Source organism: Cricetulus griseus (assembly GCF_003668045.3).
Source record: "Cricetulus griseus strain 17A/GY chromosome 1 unlocalized genomic scaffold, alternate assembly CriGri-PICRH-1.0 chr1_0, whole genome shotgun sequence".
NCBI classification, from domain to species: domain Eukaryota; kingdom Metazoa; phylum Chordata; class Mammalia; order Rodentia; family Cricetidae; genus Cricetulus; species Cricetulus griseus.
Window position 1 is genome coordinate 177,475,503 of NW_023276806.1, and position 25,835 is coordinate 177,501,337.

The 25,835-nt window shown below is 41.0% G+C and overlaps 1 long non-coding RNA gene across 2 annotated transcripts in view; it reads left to right on the forward strand.

Moving 5' to 3' along the window:
* The window catches only part of LOC107979479, a 39,074-nt gene extending 13,700 nt beyond the window's left edge, over positions 1 to 25,374 (forward strand). For both annotated transcript variants that reach the window (XR_003480716.2, XR_003480717.2), the window contains exons 3-4: positions 22,871 to 22,929; positions 24,954 to 25,374. This is a non-coding gene — a long non-coding RNA (uncharacterized LOC107979479). The remainder of the gene's footprint in view (positions 1 to 22,870; positions 22,930 to 24,953) is intronic.
* Positions 25,375 to 25,835: the final 461 nt, after the last annotated feature.

Consider the following 25,835-nt stretch of genomic DNA (forward strand, 5'->3'; position numbering starts at 1 on the left):
TTGTCTCCAGGAAGCTTTTAAGGTACCTATACAAAATGATAATATATTAGAAGCCAGAAAAACCAGTGAAGTTTTCCTTCAATCCAAAAATGCAATACCAGAGGTTGGAGAGGTTGCTCAGTAGTTAGGAGCACTTACTGCTCTTACAGAGAATCTGAGTTCACGTCCCAGCACCCCACATCCTGTGACTCAGGACATGCAACTCCAGCCCTTTAGGCCTCTCTGGAAATACACATACCTGTCATACACACACAAATATACTCTTAAACAACACATCGTGATCATAAATACATTAAGGCACGAATTGACATGAAAAATAATCATTTAAAAATCCAACTGGCTGAGTGATGGTGCCACACGCCTTTAACCCAGGATGGCAGAGGCAGAGAAGCCTGAGATAGAGAGGGCAGAGGCAGAGGCAGAGGCAGACTGAGCTCTGTTCTATAGAGTTAGTTCCAGACAGCCAAGACTACAAAAAGAAATCTGTCTTGAAAAACCCTAAAACTAAAAATAAAATAAAAATCCAATTCAAGCCAGCTCTAGCCCAGCAGAGTCTAGCATAGATGAAATAATAAAATTCTTCAGACTATCTATCTCTGTATGGTCCTGGTGAATGATTATCTGAAGGCCTAGGTATTCTTGTCCTGTGCTGATATTTATTCTCCTTATGCAAATGAAAGTGATTTACACCAGTGGCTGTCAGTGTGGGCCTGAGACGTCTGGTCTCAGCAGTATTATGAAATTCTTAGAAATGCAAACTCATGGGTTTCTTCTCAGAGTTAGAGAATCCGGAAGAAGTAGGACTCAGCAATGTGTCCTACTTTGTGTTTATGAGCTCTCCAGGTGATTCCAGTACATGCCAAAGTTTGACAGCCACGCTCCTCCTCGGTGATACAAATATCTGGGCTTTGAGGCACCTGGCATGTCCCAGAGAGTTACCGTCCTCACCACTCTCCTTTCTCTCCACCAGCCTTAACTTCAACAACAGCATGAAACTACTTAGCAATATCAACCCGGCAGATTTGGCAAAGGCAATTTGCTATTTTAGAGGTTCTGACTTACTATGCCTACTGAATAAAGAAAGAAATAGCCCCATGGCAGGATCTATAGCGATGGTGTAATGTGGCTGAAGGAACAAGGGTTTCAAAAATTAATTAAGAGAGTTGCCTCAGCTATTACCCTCTCTCAATGCACTCCCAACTTAATAAATGTGTGATACAACACCTGATCACCTTAAATTTCAGGCACTCCAAGAAGTCAGAACCTCATTCATCTTTATATCTCCTGTAAATCCAGGCAGAACTCCTTCATATTTCAGATAACTGATAACAAGACTAGGTTGAGGGAAAGAAATCTGAAGGGAAGTTACAGGTGAACCAAACTATATAAACTATTGAAATTGTTCTAAACATATATGAGTTCATTTAACTAAAATCTATACTTTTATATAATTGGAAAATAATCCCAAATAGAAATCCCAAATAGATACATACATATAGTCCATTTGGGGAGATTGTTTTTTATTTTAATTTTGAACACCTTGATCCTCTAGGACATACCTGCCCAGAGGATATCCACACAGCTTCAACAATGATTTCCAATCTACACAAAGTTCCCAGAAAAGGGATAAAATTGGGGGGGGGGGACCATAGCTTCTCCCTTGTAACAAACAAGTACAGTCTACTCACATATGGACAAAAGGGAATTTCATGGAAATAAAATAAAACATAGTAATGAAATATTTTTTTCAGTAATCAATCCTTTTTGTAGTTAAAATATATGATACTCTAGTTAATTCTGAAACTCTGTAATTTTCTGAAGATCTAACCATGTTATAAGAGATCTAAGGAGACATTGTTTCTCTCTGGTCCTCCCTGGTCTCTGACTCTCATAATCTTTCTGTCTCTGTCTTCCACTATGATCCCTGAGTCTTGGGGTGAGGTGGAATAAAAATGTCCCATTTGAGGCTGCACACCCCATAGTCACTTCCACTCTGCACTTTGACCAACTGTGAGTGTCTTCATTAACCACGATCTACTACACCAAGAACTTTCTCTGATGATGTTTGAAAGTTGCACTAACATAAGGGTAGACAGACAGGGATTTAGAGGATCGTTTGATAGTATGTCCATTTAACAGAATGGTAATAGTGAGTTTACCCCCAGGACTTGTGATGGATTCTTGATCAAATATACAATATCAGATATGTGTTTCCCAGTCTGGGGTGGTCCTTAAAATCTAACCAGAAAGCAAATAGTTACCTCCATAGTATGTGTATCATTATTGAACATACGAGCGTATTGTTATTTAAGTTCACATGGGTCACAGCTGAGTAAGTCTATTGATGACCATGCTACCTACTATGAAAACCAACCAAAGGAAAAGAAGCTTCTAGGTCATTATCTACTTGATTTCTCATTATCCTGTAACCAATGTGTGTGGTGTCTTAGCAACATGATCTTACAACCAAGTTGTAGTTGGGGTCTTTGGAACACCTATTTCCAGTGTTTTCTGGATATGACATGACTAAGGCATTCATGAACTCCAAGAAGCTGTGGAGGTTTGCATAATACTCAAACAAGACCAAGCCAGTTAACATTCTAGCATGAAGTGGGAAGGAGTTCATTGGCCCCACCCCTAACTGAAGAGAGTTGAGGGTTTGTAGGGAGAGATATGGTCAGAATGGTTTCTGGTAGATAAACTACACTCTAGTAGATGGTCCCACTCCTATAAGTAAACTGCCAGCACAAACTGACATTAATGGTCTATTTAGAAGAAAAAGGAAAGGGACATGAAGTTGAGTGATTATAAAGTGAAGATGACTCTGGGAGGAGTGAGAAATAAATACAATCAAAATGCATAAAGTTTCAAAGGATTGATGTTGGCGAGGTCCTTCTGTGTATATGTTTGTCTTATTGGTTGATAAATAAAGTACTGTTGGCCAATAGGGAAGCAAAATAAGTAGGGTTAGGGTGGAGGAGGATTCTGGGAAATGTAGTAAAGAGGAGAGTTGCCATGAGTTCTCAAGATCCTGAGAAGAGAGGACACATGCCGCTGGCATTATAGATAAGTCTTTATAAAATATATAGATTAATGGTTATGGTTGATATTAATACAGATCTAGCAAATAAGAAATCCTAGTCATTGGCCAGCAGCATTGTAACTAATATTAATCTCTGTGTGTTATTTGGGGGCCATAAAGTGGCAGCGGAACTCAGGCAGCTGGCGGAAAGAGTTATCATTACAGATTAATACAGATATTATAATGCTATCCAGGAATAAGACAATTCTAATTCTATCAGTCAGTAATGAAATATAACAAAAGAGTAGCCATAAAACAAATGGACCGAGATTTTTATTACACTGAATATTTACCCAATAGTTTTTTATAAAATTATGCTCATGTAAAATTTCTATGTGACTGATGCATTCTTTGAGAGTTAAAGGGCATATGCATAGATTACACTGGTTTTTCTTTAACCCAATCAAATCCTGTGCAATTGACATAAAGAATTTTAAATTACTTTTGAAAATAAGCATATCTGAAGACTAAATATATTGTATTTACTTAAAATATAAGTTATAAAATCTCTCATTGGATATATTTTTATTATATTTGTGGGGGAAAGACTATTTTGATCTTGTAAACAGTTCGTGGGTTTTATCATTCTTTCTGCTACAAAGCTATGTTCCATTTTCAAAGCATTTGTGTGATAAGGGGGTATTTCACTTCAAAGTCAAGTCCCATTTTAAATGATTTTGGTAACTGATGTGTTTTAAATAGATACACTCTTACAAATGTCCTAAAAGGCCCAAATTTTTAGCTTTATCTTTTACAAATATATGACTTTCTGACAACCAGACATTGGTAATTAAATATAGGTCTAATGTAAACATGAGTAGCTATAAATCATGCTATCTTTCTTAAATGACTTCCATGTATTTCTGAAAACCTGGACCATGTTAAGCTTGTTCAAAACAAAGCAAATGAAGCCTCCTCCACAGGATCTGGGGCATCATATTATTACTACAGTTATCATGGTGGTTGTTTAATTAAGTGGCTATCTATTGAAAGCACCACAATTTTCTAATTTATGAAACCTAAAATTAAAAAACAAAAGTACCATCTGCAGAATAACTTATCTGAACCTATCATCAAATCTTAATGAAACTAGAAGAAAAGCAGTTACGTTTGAAAGGAAAAGGCTAAACCAAGTAATACCATTAATGTGTGTTATATCCATCTTCTTGAAGCTAAATTCATCCATATATAAAGAATCCATGATGGTTATTTGCATGCAACTTGATCAACTTGCAAAGAATATTTCAAGAAATCACAAAAGGTTATCATTTTTTACCCTTATAGTATGAATTATGATGATTTTTACATACATAGGGGTTTCTTCTAATGTTAAGTATAAATATTTATTTATGAAAGGAAATAAAATATGTCCACATTCGGACTGTAAGAAAAAAATAAAGATTGAACTTTTACAAATTGGAAGTGGCCTTTTTTTTCTTTCCACATATACAAACAGGGTGTTACTCACTCACCATGTGTGATAACCATTGACAGGTGTTGTGCTGTTGAGTGGTAGGTTGGACAAGCAAGTCTCCTTAGATCATTGTGTCCCATCCTCTTTTCAGCTGGGTTTAGATAGAGTTAGTGGAAAGTTACATTCCATTCATCTTGGTGATGTGAATATGGATGGAGGAGCTTAGGACCCAAATTTCTGAACTCAGTGGTCTCCTTTCCACTTCTCTTCTTTTAAGTGAAAATACATTCTTCTTTTAAACAATATATTCTGACCACAGTTTCTCTCCCTTCAGTACTTCTAGTGTACCCCCGCTTCTCTCCCAGATCTGTTCCCTCTGTTTCCCATCAGAAAAGAGCAGGCCTCCAAGGGAAAAAAAAAAAAAAACAACTACCACAAAACAAAATACAATAAGAAGAGGCAACTGCTGTCTCACGGAGACTGGGCAAGTCAACCCAACAGGAAGCAAGAACAAACAAAAGAGTCAGAGACACACCGGCTCCCATTGTTAGGAGTCACAGAAAAACACCAAGCAAACAGCCATAACATATATGCAGAGTACCTGGTAGAGACCCATGCAGGTCACATGTTTGCACCCTCAGTCTCTGCGATCCCATGTGAACCCTGGTTTGTTGATTCAGTGGGCCATGTTCTTCTGGAGTTCCCCATGACCTCTGACTCCTATAATCATTCCTCCCACTCTTCAGCAGTGTTCTCCAAGCTCCAAGGCAAGGAACCAGATGGAAACCACCAATTTAGACTCCCTCTCTGTAGAATGTCTGACTATAGGTCTCTGTGTCTGCTATCATCTGCTGTTGGAGGAAGCCTCTCTGATGCTGACTGAACAAGGCACATATCCATCTTGAGTATAGAAGAGAATGTCATTATTTTGTTTGTTTGTTTGGTTGGTTGGTTGATTGGTTGGTTGGTTGGCTGGTTTGGTTTGGTTTGGTTTGGATTGGTTTTGTTTTGTTTGTTTTTTTAAAACCAGCCGTGTTTGGTTCTACCTTAGGTCTCTGGCTATCCAGTCTCTAGTTCCTGGCCATCCAAGCAATGTTGAGCCTGGGCTCCCTCTTGTGGAGTGGGCCTCAAGTTAAATCAGACATTGTTTGACCACTCACACAAGTTCTGCACCACCATTTCCCCAGCACATCTTTCAGCAGCACAGATTGTTGGTCGATGATTTTGTTGCTGGGTTGGTATCCATGTTTCTTTTTTGGTAGCCTGAACCAAAGAGGCTAGAACATAGGGGTAAAGGATCCAAGCCTGCTCTAGCTTGACCTTTATTTATACATTCAATGAGATGTGTGGATTATGGATGTCATTCTTAGCAATGGGGCCCTGCTGTCACATTACAGAGAGCAACACTCTGTCCTAGTATCAGCCCGGGTTGTTTGGGAATCTTCATGGACCCTCTCAGGCAACAACTCAACTGAATGCAATTCAGTCCAGCCACTGGAAGTCCTGCCTGACTACTAGAGATGGCCAGTTGAGCCTCTGTATTTCCCCTTACCAGGAGTCCTCACTGGGATCACCCTCATAGATTCCAGGAAGTCTTCACAACCCCACAAGGGCACCAACATTCCAGTATTCTCGCCCCCCCACTCTCTCCTTCCATCCCATCTTCCCGAACCTGATCCCTCCAGCTCCCTTCATCACCCACCCTCCCAGTACTCCCGCAAAATCTATTCTATTTCCCCTTTCAAGGGATATCCATGCCCGCCCCCAGACCCCTTCATCTTTACCTGCATCTTCTGGTCTACTACTGTACCTTGATTATCATTTATGTAATGATTAATATCCACTTATAAATGAAGATACATTATATTAGTCTTTTGGGGGTATGAATTACCTCTCTCAGGATGGTTTTTTTCTAGTTCCTTCCATTTTTCTACAAATTTCATGGTGTCATTCTTTTTAACACTGTTGTATAAATGTATCACATTTTGTTAATTAATTCTTCTGTTGAGGTATATCTATATTGTTTCAATTTCCTGGCTATTTTGGATAAAGCCACAATGCACAGTGTTGAGCAAGAGTCCCTGTGGTAGGATAGAGTGTCCTTTGGGTAAATGCAAAAGAGTGGTATAGCTGGGTCTTGAGGTAGATTGATTTACAGTTTTCTGAGGAGCCACCATATTGATTTTCAAAGTGGCTGCAGAAGTTTGCCTTCCCACCAGCACAGGAGGAGTGTTGCATATCTTCAACAACATAAGCTATCATTTGTGTTATTGATTCTAGCCATCCTGATGTAAGATGGAATCTCAAAGTAGCTTTAATTTTCATTTCTTTGATGGCTAAGGATGTTGAATATTTCTTTAAGTGTTTCTCAGCTATTTGAGATTCTTCTGTTAAGAATTCTCCATTTAGTTTTGTACCCCATTTTCTTTTCTTTTCTTTTTGTTTGATTGTTTTGTTTTGTTTTGGTGACTGTCTAGGAACTAACTCTTGTAGACCAGGCTGGCCTCAAACTCAGAGATCTACCTGTGTCTGCCTCCTGAGTGCTGGGATTAAAGGTGTGTGCCACCACTGCCCAGCTATACCCCATTTTTAATTGGATTGTTTGGTTTTCTAATATCTAGTTTCTTAGGTTCTTTATACATTTTGGATTCTAGTCCTCTCTCAGATGTGGAGTTGATAAAAACCTTTCCTTACTCATAGGCTGCCACTTTGTCCTATTGATAGTGTCCTTTGACTTATAGAAGTTTTTAGTTTCATGAGGCCCCATTTATTAATTGTTGATCTTATTGCCTGCACTATTGGTGTTCTGTTGAGGAAGCTGTCTCCTGTGCCAATGCATTCAAGGCTGTTCTCCACTTTCTCTACTTCTGGTTCAGTGAGAGTAGGATAATGAAGTCTCACACTATAGTTGTGTGAGGGCTGATGTGTGCTTTAAGATGTAGTAGTATTTCTTTTACAAATAGGGGTTCCCTTGTGTTTGGGGCATAGATGTTAAGCATTGAAATGTCATCTTGGTGAATTTTTCCTTTGATGAGCAATTAGTGTCCTTCCCCATCTACTGAGAGGTTTTGTGATCTCTTCTGAATCACCCATAACCTCAGTTTTGCTAACAGGCCAAGCACACCTGAAAATATTGTAAACAAATGCTCTCTGGAACTACACATCAAAATTTCTATTTCTTAAAGTAGACATTATTCTTCCTTTTTTTCCCTTAATGCTCCTGTAGACACTAAAACTAAGCCAAATCCTTATAGTAAATAAGAAGTGGACAAAAATGAAACATAATTTCCTGTATTTGTTGCATACATTTATTTTTTTCAGATTTTTTCACTTAAATTAGAAACAAACTTGTTTACTATGTCAGTCCCAGTTCCCTCTCCCTCCCCTCTTCCCTTACTTCCCACTAACCCCAATCCCATCCCCTTTCTGCTCCCCAGGGAGGGTGAGGCCTTCCTTGGGGGACCTTTAATGTCTGTCATATCATTTGGAGCAGGGCCCTCCCACGTGTGTCTAGGCTGAGAGAGTATCCCTCTATGTGGAATGGGATCCCTAAGTCCATTCTTAAGGATAAGTACTGATCCACTACCAGAGGACCCATAGATTGCCCAGGCCTCCTAATTGTCACCCACCATCAGGGGTCTGGGTCGGTCCTATGCTGATTTCCCAGCTATCAGTCTGGGGTCTATGAGCTCCCCGTTGTTCAGGTCAGCTGTTTCTGTGGGTTTCTCAAGCCTGGCCTTGACCCCTTTGCTCATCACTCCTCCCTCTTTGCAACTGGATTCCAGGAGTTCAGTTCAGTGTTTAGCTGTGGGTGTCTGCTTCTGCTTCTGCTTCCATCAGCTACTGGATGAAAGCTCTAGGATAGCATTTAAGGTAGTCATCAGTTTCATTATTGGAGAGGGCATTTAAGGTAACCTCTCCACTATTGCTTAGATTGTTAGTTGGTGTCATCCTTGTAGATCTCTGGACATTTTCCTAGTGCCAGACTTCTCTTTAAACCTTTAATGGTTCCCTCTATTATGGTATCTCTTATCTTGCTCTCCTCTATTCTTCCCCCGACTCAACCTTCCTGCTCCTTCATGTCCTTCTCTCCCCTCCTCTTTTCCCCTTCTCTTTCTCCTAATTCCCTCTCCCCTTCCCCGCGCTCCCAATTTGCTCAGGAGATCTTGTCCCTTTCCCCTTCTCCAGGGGACCATATATGTCTCACTTAGGGTCCTCCTTGTTTCCTAGCTTTTCTCGTGGTGTGGATTGTAGGCTGGTAATCCTTTGCTCTATGTATAAAATCCATTTATGAGTGAGTGCATACCATGTTTGTCTTTTTCTGACTGGGTTACCTCACTCAGAATGGTTTCTTCTAGTTCCCTCCATTTTCCTGTGAATTTCAAGATTCCATTGTTTTTTTTTTTTCCTCAAAGAGTAGTACTCCATTGTGTAAATGTACCACATTTTCTCTATCCATTCTTGAGTTGAGGGGCATCTAGGTTGCTTCCAGGTTCTTCAAACAATGCTCCTATGAACATAGTTGAACAGATGTTCTTGTTGTATGAATTTTTGCATACATTTATTCAAGAATGTAGTATCCAACTATTTCACTCTGGTCTATATAACCCATTCAAATTTAGATAACTAGAAAAAATATTTTTTCACTTGGAAGGCTTCAGAATTAGCCCATGCACACCAATACAAATACTGTGTTAACCTGTTTGTGAATTCTAAGAAAGTGTAATGAAACAGATGCATTTCATCACCAGTATTCCTTGTTGTTCCTCAGAACACATAGGCACACCTGCCTCCAGCACTCAGTGTGTGGAGTGTTCCAAATTTCTTATACCCTTCCTCCAAAAACTCAGTTCATGTAGATCTTGAGGAAAATGTTTTTAACCACTGGTGAGAGACACAGCATTTTTCTTGTTTTATGTTATTTTAGAATGGTCTCTAAACTTTATTCAGGTCTCAATACAGGGAGGAAATATATATGACCTATATTGCTTTTATAAAGATAATTTGATTCCATTTACTTACATACACCCACACACTCCATTGCCCTTTTCTGGAGGTCCAAGCTCAACCTAATGGAATCAGAGTCACCTCTTTCCTTCTACTGCACAGGTCCCTTCTTCTAACTGAGGTCATCAGACTTGGTGGTGGGCATCTTTCCTTACCTGAGTCATTTCACTGGCCCTATTATTTCTGTCTTAAGACTAAGGTTTTAAGAAAATAATGCAAAGAAATCAACAAGGATGTTTAAACCTATAGCTGTATCTCATGAGACATAAGTTTAAAGAGATGTTACTCAGTTCTTAACCCCTGTAGCCCAAATAGTTGCTCCACAGACTTGTAAAAATAATTTGTAGTTATTGCATTTTTGACTCCCAAGTCAGTGTGACAGAGAATATTTGAATATGATATGACTTTCTCATAATATTGTTAATCGGAGTTTTGCTCATCATATGATTTTAGAATTTGTCTCTTTTTCCAGTATCACTGAAAAGCATGAATATCTGCTGAGACTTAAAGAGGCAATAGCAATTTCAAGGGTCATCTTCATAAAGCTCAGAACATCTCTCCCATCTCTCCATTTCAAAGATGGACATTTGATGATGGGGGAAGTCCTGCTGTGTATATGTTTCTCTTATTGGTTAATGAATAAAACACTGATTGGCTGATTGGCCAGGCAGGAAGTGACTTGGCTGGGCAGAATCAGAGTATAAGCAGGGACAAACAGGAAACCCCTCTCTTCTCTGTGGAGATGCTGAGCAGACTCAATATAGACCCCAATGGAATAAGAGGCCTGGACCTTTTCTCCAGTAAGATAAGACTATGTGGAAATATTTAGATTATTAGAAATGGGTTAATAATTAAGTCAGAGTTAGCCAACAAGAAGCCCTAGCCAATGGCCAACAGTTTTATAATTTATATAGTATCTGTGTGCTTCTTTGGGTCTGAGAAGGGTGGCAGGAACTAACTGGGCCAAGAAAACTATCATTTTTGATTAGTTAGTGTTTGTAGTGAATTAATTGCTAACTCCAGACTGTATTTCCTCTTCTTACCGTGGAATCATCCAGAGTGACCATCTTTGAAAAAGTGTTTTGCATATGGTATTGATATTGAGGATCTCACGATCACTCTGAATTAGCAAAGCAGGTCCCAAAGCCAGTGACAAGAGTCCTTATAAAGAGAATCATGAATAGAACAAGAGAAGATAAAGTCAGACTCTAAAGTTATGCAGTCGCAATCCAAGGAATGGCTATAGGTGCCAAGAGCTGCAAGAGGCAAGATTTGCCCTCTGGGAACACCAGAGGGCACTTGACTCTGCCAGTATCTTTATTTTTAAATTCTTGGCTCTAAAACTGAAGGGACATAAATTATACAAGGAACCCATTTTTTGGTGCTTCATTATGGAAGCTCCCAAAACCAAAATCATATTCAGTTATACAAATTAATAAAAAACATTCTCAAATGTAATTCTGGACCAGCAATTGAATACCAGTGTGAGCTTACATATTTGGGGAAAGTGGCAAAGGTAATCTGTACTCAAACATGTTGATGAATGCCACGAGTCTCCGCTTTCTATGCTGACACTCATGCAGAGTGAACCCTGTAAAGGATGAAATGTGAAACACACATTTCACACATTAGAGTGCTTTAAGATTATTTCTAATTATGACAAGGAATCTAATTTTCAGTGGTTAAAATGCCGAAAGATTCTTGGAAATGTGGTACCAAGAACAATCAAATATTCTGGAACACAGCCTCCTGCCTATCTGTCCATTGTAAATGTACATTGTGCTCTGTGCATTTTTTGATAAAAAGTGAGCTTAAATGGAAAAATGAGTAATTTATTATAATGACTTTTGCTCTAAACCATTAACGAAGCATCACATTTTAAATTTGTTTTGTATGCTTTATATATACATACAGGAGAAAAACTATAAAACTTTTTCTCTTGTGAAGTCCAGTATGAAGGGAGAAACCTTGGAGTGCTTAGCTTCCCTCTGCACCCTGAATTAGGCACAGACCACACCCAAACACCAGTTTCCCACACAAAGAGATTCTTTTTTTTCCTACATTTTTAAAATTTAAATTAGAAACAAGATTGTTTTACATGTCAATACCAGTTTCCTCTCCCTCCCTTCCTCCCCTGCCCCCCACAAACACCCTACCTATCCTCTACAATTTCTGCTCCCCAGGGAGAGTGAGGTCTTCCATGGGGGGTCCTCAGAGTCTGTCACATCCTTGGGGATAAGGCCTAGGCTCTCCCACTTGTGTCTAGGCTGAGGGAGTATCCCTCTATGTGGAATGGCACAAAGAGATTCTTTAGTAAACAAGGAAAAGAAACATGGTGGTTGAACCTGAATCAGGCAGTAACAGCCACCAATAGCTTTCTTTCCAAGTGTATTTTTAAGAGGAAAAGAAGAGGAGATCTGTGTTAGAATGGGTTGGTCAATTCTGATTGTGCATATTAATCAGAGTAGCCAAATGGGTATTTTTGATTGCTGGACCTTGATGTTTTGAGAGTTGGACCTTGGTGATAGGCCTCAGGAATGAGTGGATCACAAGAAAGTGCACAATCAGGGCTGTGCAGACAAACCCTGTCTCAAAAAATCTAAAAGGGAAAAAGAAAGTGGCCAAGCCAGGTGGTGGTGGCACACACCTTTAATCCCAGCACTCAGAAGGCTTAAGCAGGTGGATCTCTGTGAGTTTGAGGCCAGCCTAGTCTACAGAGCAAGTTCCAGGACCTCTAGTGCTACACAAGGAAACCCTATCCCCCCCCCCCAAAAAAAAAAAACAAAAATAAAAATAAAGGAAGACAGTAGCCAAACAAAGGGGAAATGGACCTCGGTAGCTATCTTTAGGAATGTGATTGTGCCTAAGTAAGGTAATCTAGTTATTGAAAAGGGACAGGAAAGCAAGAAGAGCAGGAACTGCTGGCATCAAGTTTGCCATGCCTGTTAGAGCCCTTCACAGTAAAAGAGCAACCGTGAACCTTTCTCACTATTCATTGAAAATGAAAGCATATCTTCATGCGTCTTCCCTGGTTTTCTCCCTCCCACCCCCACCCCCGCCTTCTCATCCACATCTCCTAGCTTAATGTTGTAACCCTGAAAAACAATTACCCCAACCAACCTGTAATACTTAACATACCCATTTGTTATCTCTGAGTGTGTGACTTCCTGCCTTACCAGATAAAAGACCAACAAAGGATATACTTAGTAAACATGCCTCTGTGTTATCAATAGCTTCTTTCTCCCTGTATAATTTGGCCCCAAAAGCTGCTTTAGTGATCTCTTGTTCTTCTCTCTCTCATTCTCTCTTTCTCCCTCCCTCCCTCCCTCCTTTCCTCCCTCTATCTCCCTTCCTCTCTCTTTCCACTATTTTTCCCCCCAGGTAGTAAGAAGGCATCTCCCCCACACCCCAACCTCTTTATTGTTGTACTTCTCATTGGCTTTAAAACTTTTTCAATGGTGACAGCTCTGAGCTAAAGGAACTAATAAACTGGGCTACAAGGCTTAAGATCTTGAGGCTTGTGCTCCACTCTCTTAAAACTGGAGACCTGTGTGTTGTCAGATATTTAATCACTCTGTGTGAAGGTGTTGCTGTTTTACCTCACATGCCTAAGGCACCTTCTGATTGGTTTAATAAAGAGCTTAATGGCCAATATCTAGGAAGAAGAGGATGAGCAGGACTTTCAGGTAGAAGAATCTTCCACGGAAAGAATCTGAGAGTGGGGGATTAGCCAACCAGACTAGGAAAAGTCAGACTTGTTCTGAGGAGTGGTAAGGAGCCCTATGACAGGATATAGATTAGTAAAAACAGATTAATTTAAGTTGTAAGAGCTAGTTGTAAACAAGCCTAAGGTAAGGCCAACCTATCATAATTAATAATGTCTCTATCTTTATTCAGGAGCAGACAGTACCAAGAAAGTCCAACTAAACATGTGCTTTAGGTATTCAAAACAAAAGCTTACAGCTCTGGACAAGAGTCCTGGGGCTGGAGAGATGGTTGAGCAGTTAACAGCACTGACTGCTCTTCCAGAGGATCCAGGTTCAATTCCCAGCACCCACAATGGCAGTTCACTGCTGTCTGTAATCCCAGTTCCAGGAGACTTGCTTGACACTCTCACACAGACATACATGCAGGTGAAACACAAATTCACATAAAAAAAAAAGAGTCCCAGAAGGTAGCATCTAGGTCCATGTTTCTAAGATGTAGGTGTTGGTCCCTCAGATCTTTCAAACACTTGTGATACCCAGGCCTGTGTTTCTCACATTCTGCTCCTTACACCTCTCACTCTCTGCCATGCTTCCTAGTCTTAGCACCTTGCAGTTTCTGCCTTACTTTTTCTCTCTTCAATCCTTACCTGTGCTGCAGCCACAGGCCTTGCTTCCAGAAGCCCTCGGGGAACAGAGAAGATTCCTGTTCCTTCCCAGCATGGTTATTCAGAGGGCAAGAGTCCAGGAGACAGTGCACATGTCTCAGTGATGCAGCTGCTGATGCCCTGCCGACCACTGGGACTCAGAGCAATGCTCTGAGTTGGGTCATGAGCTCTGTTCCCTCTGCTTGAAGCTCCCCAGTGTATGCTCAGTGTGACCTCTCAGACCTCCCCTTCACACCACTGGCACATTTCCTGATTCTGCTCATTGGCCAGCTGTGATCATGAAAGACCCCCCCCCCCACAGGGTGAGACCCTGGGGTGAACACTCAGGAATTTGGCGACCCCAATCACCAGGCAGAGGTGAGGACTTGATGCAAACAGCAAGAGGCTTTACTCAGCAACCGGCACCCTGGGGCCCAATTTGTTACTCTCACAGGAGCAGAGGAGTTCGACCCCGAGTTGGGGTCTAGGGACTTCTTAAAGGCAAAAACAGCAAACAGATGGGATCTGGGGTGAGCGAGGGTAACAGTACTGATTGGCTCATTCCAGGTGGCCGACCACAATCTCCGGGCTCATGGAGCATTTAGGGCAGTTACATCTCTATCTCTGGGAACCATTTGTCAGAGTGGAATTCTGCAACCCTAACAGCCCTTTCCCGTTAAGGTTATAAATTCAGGTTTTCACGTTTCTGCAAAGAAAACATCTTAGGCTGGGGTCCTTTCAGGATCTCATTGCATGGCAGGCAAATGAAATGCCACCCTGCCAAAAAGAGAAGCTTTTCAAGGGGCAGACCATAAGGTTGAAGGCCACAAATTACAGAGTTTCCATGGTTACATGGTCATACAAAGTACAGAGTTAGTTGGTAACTATACATTTTATGGGAGATATATTTGACTGAGATAAGACAGGCTTGCAGCGTTACAGAGTCGCAGGGTCTGTCAGTTATCCCCTGAGATGAGGATCTTTATGGCCAACCATTAGCAAAGAAATGTTAACAGGAGTGGTGGACAGTTACCTCTCCTTCTCTGAGAGGAGGGGATCAGGTGCCAGTCATGGCACTCCTGATTTAAGGAGTCAAATTTTCCTTTATTATTAGACATTCCCTTTCAAGGTCTAAGTTTTAAAACTTTTACTAATTTGCATTTTTGGTCCCGCAATCACAGGTGATCAGAGGGCTGAGGCTCCACCTCAGATGAAGGGGTTCGAGTGTCTCCATAAAAGGAGTTCCAATGGGAAACTGTATTTCAGATATTGTATGCTATCTGTTAACTATGTCTTATGCCATCCATTAAATCCAATTCTAAGATTTCTTGGGAGAAAAGAACAAAAAGGAGAACAGAAGCCCTCTTCTTTAGTGAAAATGCCAGTTCATTTAAAATCATTGAATTTGATCAAGTCATCTTCTGCTGAAATGATGAAAATGTCATTCAAACATTTAGAGGGGATCATTTCTGCCACCCAGTCATAGTCTGGGACGGGGGTTAACAGGGTGCTACTACTTGGTACTGGCACCCTCAAGAAGCAGGCAGCCTAGCAGCCTCAGTCACCATGGATTAGGCTTGGGGGGCATGTCTTGATGTTTTGTTTGAAGGGACCAGCTCTCCATCGTGGCAGCCATAACAGCCGAACATGCACTTGCCTGACCTTGTCTTGGTCACTAAGGTCAGATGCCTGCTCCTTTCGGCAGCCATAACAGCCAAACACGTGCTTGTCTGACCTTGTCTTAAACACTAGGAGGTCAGATGCCTGCCTCATGGCAAGGAACCAATCAGAAGTTAGCTGGTGGTGCTATGCTTTATGGCTCTGGGTGTGCTTTACGGACAAGTGCACAGAAATGACATGCAGAGCATAGCAACCACCCTGGGAGGGCCTATGGGCCATAACAACCAGTTGACCAATCAACACAGGGCTAACCCTCCAAGCCTGGAGCTACACCAATCCTGAGCCTATGCGTACCCCTAGACACTCCCCTTAGGCTGCCCTATAAGATCTCTATGCAGACGCTTCGAGCTGTCTTTCCTAGCCATCCGCCATGGTGGGTGGATGAAAGACCAGAGCTAACTTGGGGTTAGCTCATTAAACAACTATAATAAAGCCTCATGCAGTTTGCATCAAGCTTTCGAATCTGCCTTGTGACTGGGGTGACCCTGGTCCTGGGATGAGATCCTGGAGGCCTGAGCTTCTAGGGGTCCTACATGTTCACCTTAATAAATACAGATTTGGGTTCAGTAGCAGGCTCTTCCTTTGGAGCCCCCTTCTCTTGAGAGAGCACACTTCAGCTGACAGTTCCCTCAATGTTTCCTGACTTCCGGACTTAATGTTGCAGGTCTTGCTTTGGGGGCTGAACAGTTGCACTATGGTTTGAGGTCAGTGGTTTTGTTTGGTTACCCCTTTAAAACAATTGTGGTCATTTGCAGCTACTCCAGAGCTTGGAGTCAGTCAGTGCTTTGCTTTGTTTCCCTGCTGGCCCTGGGGTCAGAGATAACATGCCCATCCAGCAAACGCATCCCAGGGCTGACCACAGTATGTCTGTGGGTGAAGCGCCTCTGTGATGAACCAGTGGCCAGGAGACCCTGAAACTACTTTTAGTTTTGTGGCTTTCTTTCCAATGGTACTTGGAGCTACATGAAACTGCAGAAACTGATGAAAATAATGTGGATAAAGGAATTAGACGACTATAATCCTCAATAATGTTAGGTAGACAAAAACAAGAGGAACAGGGAGGACACAAAAACATAGGCAAGGCTTCCATTTCCCCCCCTTCTTTGAACAAACAATCTTTTATGGCTTGGTATCACGTGATACAGAACGCTGTGCTGTATCTAACAAAATGGGATGAGCATGAAAGTCGGTGACCATGGAAAAACAACACAAAACTCAGCCCTCAGAGTTTCAGGAAAGGGGCCTTGACTCTCTAGAACTCTCCGGCCTGTTCTAGATTGCTGTTGTTACTACTCCTGCTGCTCCTGCTGCTCCTCCTCCTCCTCCTGCTCATCCTTCTGCAGCTCCTGCTGCTTCTACTACTCCTACTGCTTGGCTGCTGTTCCTGCTACACATGTTGCTCCTCCTCCTCCTGCTGCTGCTCCTGCTGCTGCTGTTTCTGTCATTGAAGCAGTGGTTCATGGTCACAAAGGTTTTGCCCATTCTTCATGAAACTAGGCAAGCAAAACATTGTACTAATGTTTCATACTATGGTGTGTGTGTGTATGTGTGTGTGTGTGTGTGTGTGTGTGTGTGTGTGTGTGTGTGTGTGTGTGTGTGGCATTAATACCCAGGAATGTGCTCCAGCAGAAATACAGACAAGACAGAGAAACTGCCTGTAATTATGTTTAGGAAAAGGGCACAACACAACCATGTTTGATTGTAATTTTTACCAATCACAGTCCTGTATATACGTGGTTTCCAGATCTGCCAACCCCGGCCTTTCATTTGTATTAACCACAAGTTCATTTATGAACCAAATGTAAGTCTTGTATTATAGTAGTCACAGGGTCCTTTTTTATTTCAATTAATATTTTAAGTTAAGATACAACCTTGTGAATTTCATCTTGACCTCTTCACACACATGTGCAAATATGTTTTGCTCTTGTTCATTCTCCCCCAGGACTACTTTTCTCCTGGCCCCCTTCTCAACTTAAGCTGGTTCTCTTTTCCGTAGTTATTCCTCCCTCTGGTTTCATGTTTTATGTCTTCCATTACATTATTCCCTATTTCTCTTAAAATCTCTTCCTCCCCCCACAATTCCTGTTTTAGCTTTATGAGAAACTGTTTCAAAAAAAAAAAGAAAGAAAGAAAGAGAAAAAAAAGTTCATAGATAGTGTGATAAGAGGTGACATACTAAGGAAAAAATATCTTAACTAGATAGCCCTGCAAGGTACAATCCTATTTTCCCATGTGAATGAATCTACATACATTCATAAGGTCTGAAGTACTAGCAATTTTAAGCCTTTAAAAATACTGAATGAGGACAAACAAATGACTCAGTAGGTACATGTACTTGGTGAAAGTCTGATGAATTGAGTTCAATTTCCAAAGTGAAAGGAAACAACCAACTCCTGAAGTTGTCATGATTTCTTCATGTATGCCATGGCATGCACACTTGCACTCACTCACAAAATAATAAGTAACAAAATGCTTTTAAAATATTGAATGAAAATCTGTTTATGATTATATAACAATACATTCATGTCTATATAATCTATATTAATACATTAACAGGAGAGAAACAATGTCTGGTACTAAAAACCTAGCCAATATTGCAGGATTAGTGAAGTCATGAACCATAGAAAAGAATATACTGCCATTTGGCTAAACCAGCATGATTCCTTGATCCATTCTAAATCTTACCCTTATATCCACACATAAGTGGAGGTTCCATGCCTTGACAAAGAATCCCTTCTACAGGAAATGGATGTGATAACAAAAGATTATACCTAGACACAATACAGAGATCAAGAGATCATGGGGAGTCCAGATCCAGTAGACACATCCAACATCACAATTCCTGCATCGATAAGTCTGGAAACATTGCAGAAGAGGGGGCAGAAAGGTTGTAAGGGCCGGAATATCAGGAAGTATGTTTTAAAGCAGTCTCTCATAGTAATGTCAGAATTAACCAGACTGAAAAAAAATGACAGTATGAATTAACCTGTTAACATGGAAGGGAATTTTATAGTCCTCCCCTTACACAAAGAACTGCAGTTAACTCCATCTGCTGGGAGAAGAGGACTTAGCCTCTTTCAAGGATGATGGATCTGATTGGTTGTACTGTGTAGAGTGTACTGTGTAGAGTAGACCTAAAACTCTTATAGACACAATCAACAAAAATTTGTTCAGCTGGTTGTATTTATTTTAATTTGAGAATATACATATATATGTCATGATGATAATAAAGAAAAAGAGGCTATCAACTTGAGAGTTGGGGCACGGGAAGGGTTTGAGGTAGGGTTAGGGTAGCTGGGAGGGGCTGGATGTAGAGAAGGAAAGTAATGTAATTCTGTTTCAATTTGAACATCTTAGAACAGAAAAAGAGGTCATATAATAACTAAATATATATGCATATATATATGCATATATATATATATATATATTATGACATAGTATAAAAGCATGGTAAACATAAGCTCCCTTATTAAAACTTCTCAAACAAATAGAAAGGTAAAAGCTCATGCACTGAGTGCATTTCTCCATCATGACCCATGGCCTATATTATTGGAATTTTTTTCTTTATCACATTAGGCATTACTGGTATAAATCTTGCTCAAGTATAAATCATCCTTACAGACACAATAACAATTTAGACTATAACTTCAATAGTGTTCAGAAGCAACCAAAGTGTCTCAGTTCCAGATTATCTTTATCTTTAGAGCCAGCTACCAGAGTTATGACTAATTCCTGCTACTGCATGACTTCTGTGGCTCAGAGATGTCAAGACCTAGTACCATCAAAAATAAACTCAAACAATTATTTCATGCAGTACTTGGGATTTGAGTGTTTTTTTAATCATATCCTTTCTCCAACTTTCCCTTGTTCAACCTATGTCAAAGAATAAGCATCTTAATATTCACATTTGAATTTCTTAGTCTCCTTTACTTCTTTGGTATCCATGAACACTATTCATTGCAAAAGAACAAAGAGAAAAACAAAGCAAAAAGCAGAAAACAAAACAGTGTGGCATCCTCTGTTTCTACCACAGACTTGGTTGGAAGTATCTTGTATGAAAATCAAATTTGAACCTTTAATCCAAGCATCCCAGAGGTGAAGGTGGACTGATCTCTGGGTTCAAAGCCAGCCTGGTCTACAGAGGGAGTTCCAGGATAGCCAGAGATACAGAGAAACCCTGTCTCAAAAAAAAAAAAAAAAACTATAAAAAGCTGGAGAGTAGTGGCACATGGGCACATGCCTTTGATCCCATCACTCAGGAGGCAGAGGCAGGCATATCTGTGTGAGTTTGAGGCCAGCCTGGTATAGTCTGGTGAAAAGAAGAAGAAGATGAAGAAGAAGAAGAAGAGGAGGAGGAGGAGGAGGAGGAGGAGGAGGAGGAGGGGAGGAGGAGGAAAAAAGACAAATAAAAGATTTATTAGCTTTTTGCATAGTTGAGGCTATAAGCAAGGGAAGGGAGAAGACCTCACAAACAAAACTTACACAGCAGTGATAAGAAAAGTATTTGCCATGAGGAAGAGCCAGTCAGGAAGGAATCTGCATCGATGGTGGTCTTGTAAGACCCTTCAGGACACACAGGTGGAAAAAGCAGATCTCAAATGTCCTCCATTGTTCTGAGTGACAAGGCCTCAAGAACATTGAGAGACTTTCATCCTGAAATATAAAAATAATGACATTATTTTCTTTTTAAAGGATACTGTATTTGTTTCCCAAGGCCTTGCAGCTTACAACTACCTAAACATGTGTTCTCTCAGAGTTCTAAACACAAACACAATAATAAGCATTTGGAAAGGTTATATGATCTTCTGCCAATGGTTGTGAGAAAGATTGGTATTTTTGACTTCTTTTGTCTTCCAGAACCCATTTGCTTTTCCTGATTTGTGGCTACCCAACTCAAATTTCTACATTTATCTTCCTAATGCCAGCAGGGAAGGACTAGACACACAGCCACATGTTGTCACTCAACAGTCTTAGGCATTCCCTTGATCTTTGAGGGACCCTGACTCCAACCAGACAAGGATTTTTAGCTTCAATAGAGAAATAGAAAAAGAATTTCAGGACTATGAAGTGTGACACAGGACAAAAGATTTTATTACAGATAGTTTAAACCTAGGCTTTAAACATGAGGGTTAGGAGGTAGGCACTCAGAGAGGAAGACACACCTGAGTGTGTGGGTGTGGGATCTTCAAGGGAGAGTCAGCAACTAATTGTTTTAATATATATATATATATATATATATATATATATATATATGTGTGTGTGTGTGTGTGTGTGTGTGTGTGTGTGTGTGTAAAATTTGGTGTCTAAAGAATCTTTCCCTTAAATAGGAGAGATCTCCTGGATAAATTGGGGCAGACAAAGTGTGGGGGATGGGAACATGAGTTATCAGGTTGGGCAGGTTTGGGGTGGTATGGAGGGGGAGAGTAATGAAAGCTGTTTTGATAGTGGGGACCATTTGGGGGTTAGTGAGAAACTTAGTGCAGGAATGAAACTAAGACTTTTTTTTTTAAATCTTTAACTTTTTAATCCTTTCTTACTTGATCATTTCTTTTGGTTACTTTTTCTATAAAATTTAGAAAACTTTTTCAAGTAAGACAACTTTATGCCTTAATGAAACACTAGAAGCCAGATCTATGACACTGCAAAACCACAGTTATATTTGTTACATTTCTTTTCCTTTTTTTTTTTTTTTGGTTATAATTGCTGTATTTGTTGTGATCAGCTTTAAATTAGACTAATGATCCTATGAGTTCTACTATAGCCTTTAGCAATGACTAATGATGAGTTCTACCATAGCCTTTAGCAATCACTAATGCCAGATCTGCTTCTAAAGACATGGCTTTTCTTAGGGACAAAATGGTGAACTTACAGTTTAAAGATGAGAATCTAACTTAATCATTGATGGGCTTCAAGTCTGAAGCACAAGCCAGCAAAAGCAAAACATGAAAGCACCGGGATAATCACGCAGACTTAAAGCAATGTTTATCCGTTTTTAGAGCTAAACTGCAGAGGAGACGGCTTTGCCAATAAATTCCTTTCTCGGTGTCATTTTAGGACGAAGCATTTTATTCTTTTTTATTTATAGCGAAGCTGTATTTCACAGGTTGTTTATGCATGTAAGGGAAAAGAAATAAGTGAACTCTAGACCCCTGGATATGTCACCATCTGTCCATCCAGGACTAATCTAGGATATAGTTGCCTTCTCGGATCAGGCAGCGTATCCACCCAGTCAGGCATCAGCCGGGCAGGGAACAGCTTCCATAATTCAGGGGGTCGCCACTTCCTCTCCCCCCTCAGGATCCAACCATTTTCAAATGTTAAGTCTGGAGAGCCTATGCTAAACTCCTTCTCTCCCCAGTGTAAAGTTTAAAGGCATGGACGCATACAACAGTTTTGTTTCTAGCTTCTTATAAAAACAAGACCCCTGAAATACATGCACATTCACGTATTTTGCCTTTGAAATCGATGCGATCCCTTCCTCGGAGCACCAGGAAGTGAGACAGAGGATGGAGAAGGTCGGCAGAGTTGGGAAAGTGTCCACCAAACTGGAAAGTCGGCTTGAGGAGGGAAGCAGCTCCCTTTGCCTCAGGCTGTCTGTCTTAGGGAGGGTACTGACCTTTAGGACAAGGACTGAGAAACAACACTCCCTTGACTCTTTCAGAGTTGAGAGGGCATGGGAGCAGTCATTCCTTGTGTGTTGTTGTGGATCAAGAATGTATTTTCGGGAGAAACAGCTCTCCTCTTGTGTCCCAGGCTCTTGCCTTTATACCAATGTCCCCACAAGAGAAGTCACACCGTCTTCTATCTGATCCAATGGAAGGTCTTCGTGCATCTAAGGATTTTTATCTTTGATGCCAGTAGCACTTATTGAACATTAAGTGAGTCTCTAGACAGAGAAAAAAAAAAAAAGGAAGGTTGCATGTAAGCCATGCTTCATAGGACCTAAGAGGCAAATGACAGCAAGAAGAACCCACAAATAATGCTTTAGGCAGAGGCACTGTTCTCCCACACTCAGCAACCTAAGGCCTCAGGCTAACTAAACATTCACCGTGTAGACCCAGAAAAGAATTTCTAGGGCTAGCCAGTGTGAAACCGAGTTGGAGATTTTACTAAAGCTAATTTTAATGTATGCTATTTAGGATGAGGAATGGAAGAAAAGGACAGGCTTAGAAAGAACGAGAAACCAAGTGTGGATATGGATTTCCTGAAGGAGAAAAGAATAAGTCCATACATACCCAAGTATGGGTACAGGTTCCTCAAAGGGGAATCAGAATTGTCTCAGCAGGAGTCATTCTGGTTGCTCTCAAGTAACATTTCCTCCCTGCTTTCTCTTCAGATTTGGGAGATAAGTGAAGTGGCCCAGAGATGCCTTGGATGGAATTACAATCTGATAAGGTAAAAACAGGGAGTACTAACTGCACAAGGACACCTCTTTCCCCTATGAATGGCTTTCTGGGGAGATTCCTAAAGCTGGAGGTGTATACCTGGGAGGGCAAAACACCTTAAGTGCTGCCAACTGTGCTTAAATTCCTACTTGCAGATGGAAGACTGTAACCAGGGGATTCCATTTTCTCACAGCAGGGTAATATTCTAATATTCCTTGTTTTTCTGAGCTGCTTTTCGATGTCTACACTGGGTCTGTGTATGTCTCCAGAGTTTCCTCTCATAGAGAGAGACACATTGGATTTTGTTTCTTTTTCTTTCTTCCTTCCTTTATTCTTTGCCTGTTTGTTTTGTTTTTCAAGACAGGATTTCTCTGTGTAAATCTGTTTGGCTTAGAACTCACTCTGTGGACCAGACTGGCCTTGAATTCAGACTTGAGCCTGCTTCTGCCTCCCTAGTGTTGGAATTAAAGTCAAGCACTGCTGCTGCCCCTGGCTGCCTCCTCCACCCCCAGGCCTCACACTGAATTTCAGGTACACTATAATCCAGGATACACAAAGTCTTCTTCATCTGGTTATGGCTTTAAGAACTTCTCCACTGGCATAGAAACCTGGAGTTACAACTTCAACATCTTTTCAGAGATACAAGTCCATTGAAAACAGACATATAAATGCTAATGATGATTCAAATAAACAGATATTTTTATAATTCCATGCGAAAAATGGCAATTTAAGGATAGGAGATTAACAGAAATTCTTTGACAAAGTGAGTTCATTTTGAGATACATCACTTTAAGGAAAACTTGGAAATAAATTAAAAACTTTTAGATATAAAGCTATATAACTTCATATACAATATGACAACATTTTAAAGGTACATTATATGTTTTACTATGTACATTGATATTTAAATGCATCAAAATATGTATTTATCAACTTATAATTTAATAGGTTAAATATAATTTTTTGTATTGTAAATATATCAATATTTAATTTTAATTAATTGATATTAAATGTATTCGTTTCATATTTAAGTGAACACATAGCTTTTGAATTGTTTGAGGATCTCATTAAGTATACACATAATATATTTTGATGAAGACCACCCCCTTGTTATTCCCTCTGAAAGACCCGCTCGACATGCTTCTGCAAGTCCCCTGCCCGCTGCCTCTCTGTCTTCCCCGCCTGTGCCGGTGCTGGGTGTTCTCTCTGGAGCAGGCAGGATGGGCTGGGGAGGATGGGGGATGGGGATCGGGTGGGGGCGGGAGGAGAGTTGGCCGAGGAGGAAACGGGGCGCTCCCGCCGCCCTGCTTCCCCTCATCCCGCTGTCCCTGCTGCAGCTGCGATTGCAGATGTTGGGGGGCACCCCTTGAAAGACCCTGCCCCTTAGCTTTTTCTCTCTTGGTGACACTCCCGTACATGCGCGCACCCACACGCTCGGCCACCGGCTCCCTCCCAAGCCTTCACCCCGGCCCGCCCGCCTGGCACCGCGCCCTGGGGCTGGGGCCGAGCGAGGAGCCCTCGAGGCGGCGGGAGGGAGAGCACCAGGCAGGCCGCCCGGGGCCCCCGCCCCCGCACTCCCGCCCAATGGGGAACGCTCCGTCCCAAGGTCAGCCATCTGGACGTGGAGGGAGGAACTGCCGAGTCTGTTGTACCCAAGATGAGATAGAGCCAAGGCCGCTTCGCCTAATTATCAGACCTTGAGAAAATGCTCTGTACCTCATTAAATTGTCCAATAGAATCCCTGTAACTATGCTTTTCGCTTCTGCACTGTGCTTTTTGCTATATAAGGACCTCTCTCCCTTGGCTCGGCCCGCGCTTGGCCCCACCGGAGCTAAGTCACCCCGGGTACCCGTGTTTCCAATAAAACCTCTTGCGGTTTGCATCCAAGTCTGTGGTCTCGCTGATTCCTGGGTATGGGTCTCCTTCTGCGAAAGTACCTCTTCTGGGGTCTTTCACCTCTATTCCAATTCTTCCCTTACCCCACTCACTGTTCCCTCCCAATAGCATGTGCTCTTTATTTTCTTCCAATCCCAGAGTTCACGGAATCATGGGTAGTCTCCCAGAAGCTGCACTCTTGAAGAAAACTGGCTGTCCCTGTCGAAGTGGGATTTCACAACTGTCTTCCTTCTCACTAGGGGAGTATTGTCTGGTGAATACAGTCTTGTGCCTACCGCCACAACTGCTATGAGTTCACATTGACAGGATACTTCTCTTATGCCCCCAAATACTGTTTCACTCTAGTCATCCATGGCCTCTGACTCTTAGAATTTTCCCACGTGTAACAAGTAACTTGTAGATGAAATACTTTCAAATAAAAATCACCCATCATAGTTGTCCTTTTAACTGTGATATTCACACACAAAAGAAGTTTTTGTAGGTGGAACAATTTTTATTTTTCCCTTTATATTTTTTTAAATATTTTGACCAATGTGCATATTCGTGTTGCTTTTATAAATCAGAAAAATAAATACAGAGCTATTGTTTCAAAATCACCTGCTCTTGGGTTCATTGCAGCTGTAATGGCCTCTCAATTTCCCTTACGATGAGTTGTATCTATTCATCTGCTTGTTTTTGTCCTTTGTTTTCCTGAACTGTAACTATGCCTTGCCTTGGGCTCTTTTGATCAACACTGTTATTGTTTTCCATGTCCTACTGAAATAATAATGTGCTTTGTGTGATTACTGACCTCCTCAACTAAAAAGAAAATGAATCTGAAAAACATCCACTTGAAAAATTAGAATGTTACAATAACAACCTGCTCCAAAAACACCCGGAGAAGTTTGGCCTTTTAAATAATGCTAGGGAAAAATCTGTAATAGCAATGCAACCAAAGTGAGGAATCAAAGGAAGGACATAACCCACTCCATGGGAAACTAAGAAACTGAGCAACTAGTGTGCACCATGAATCCCTAGACT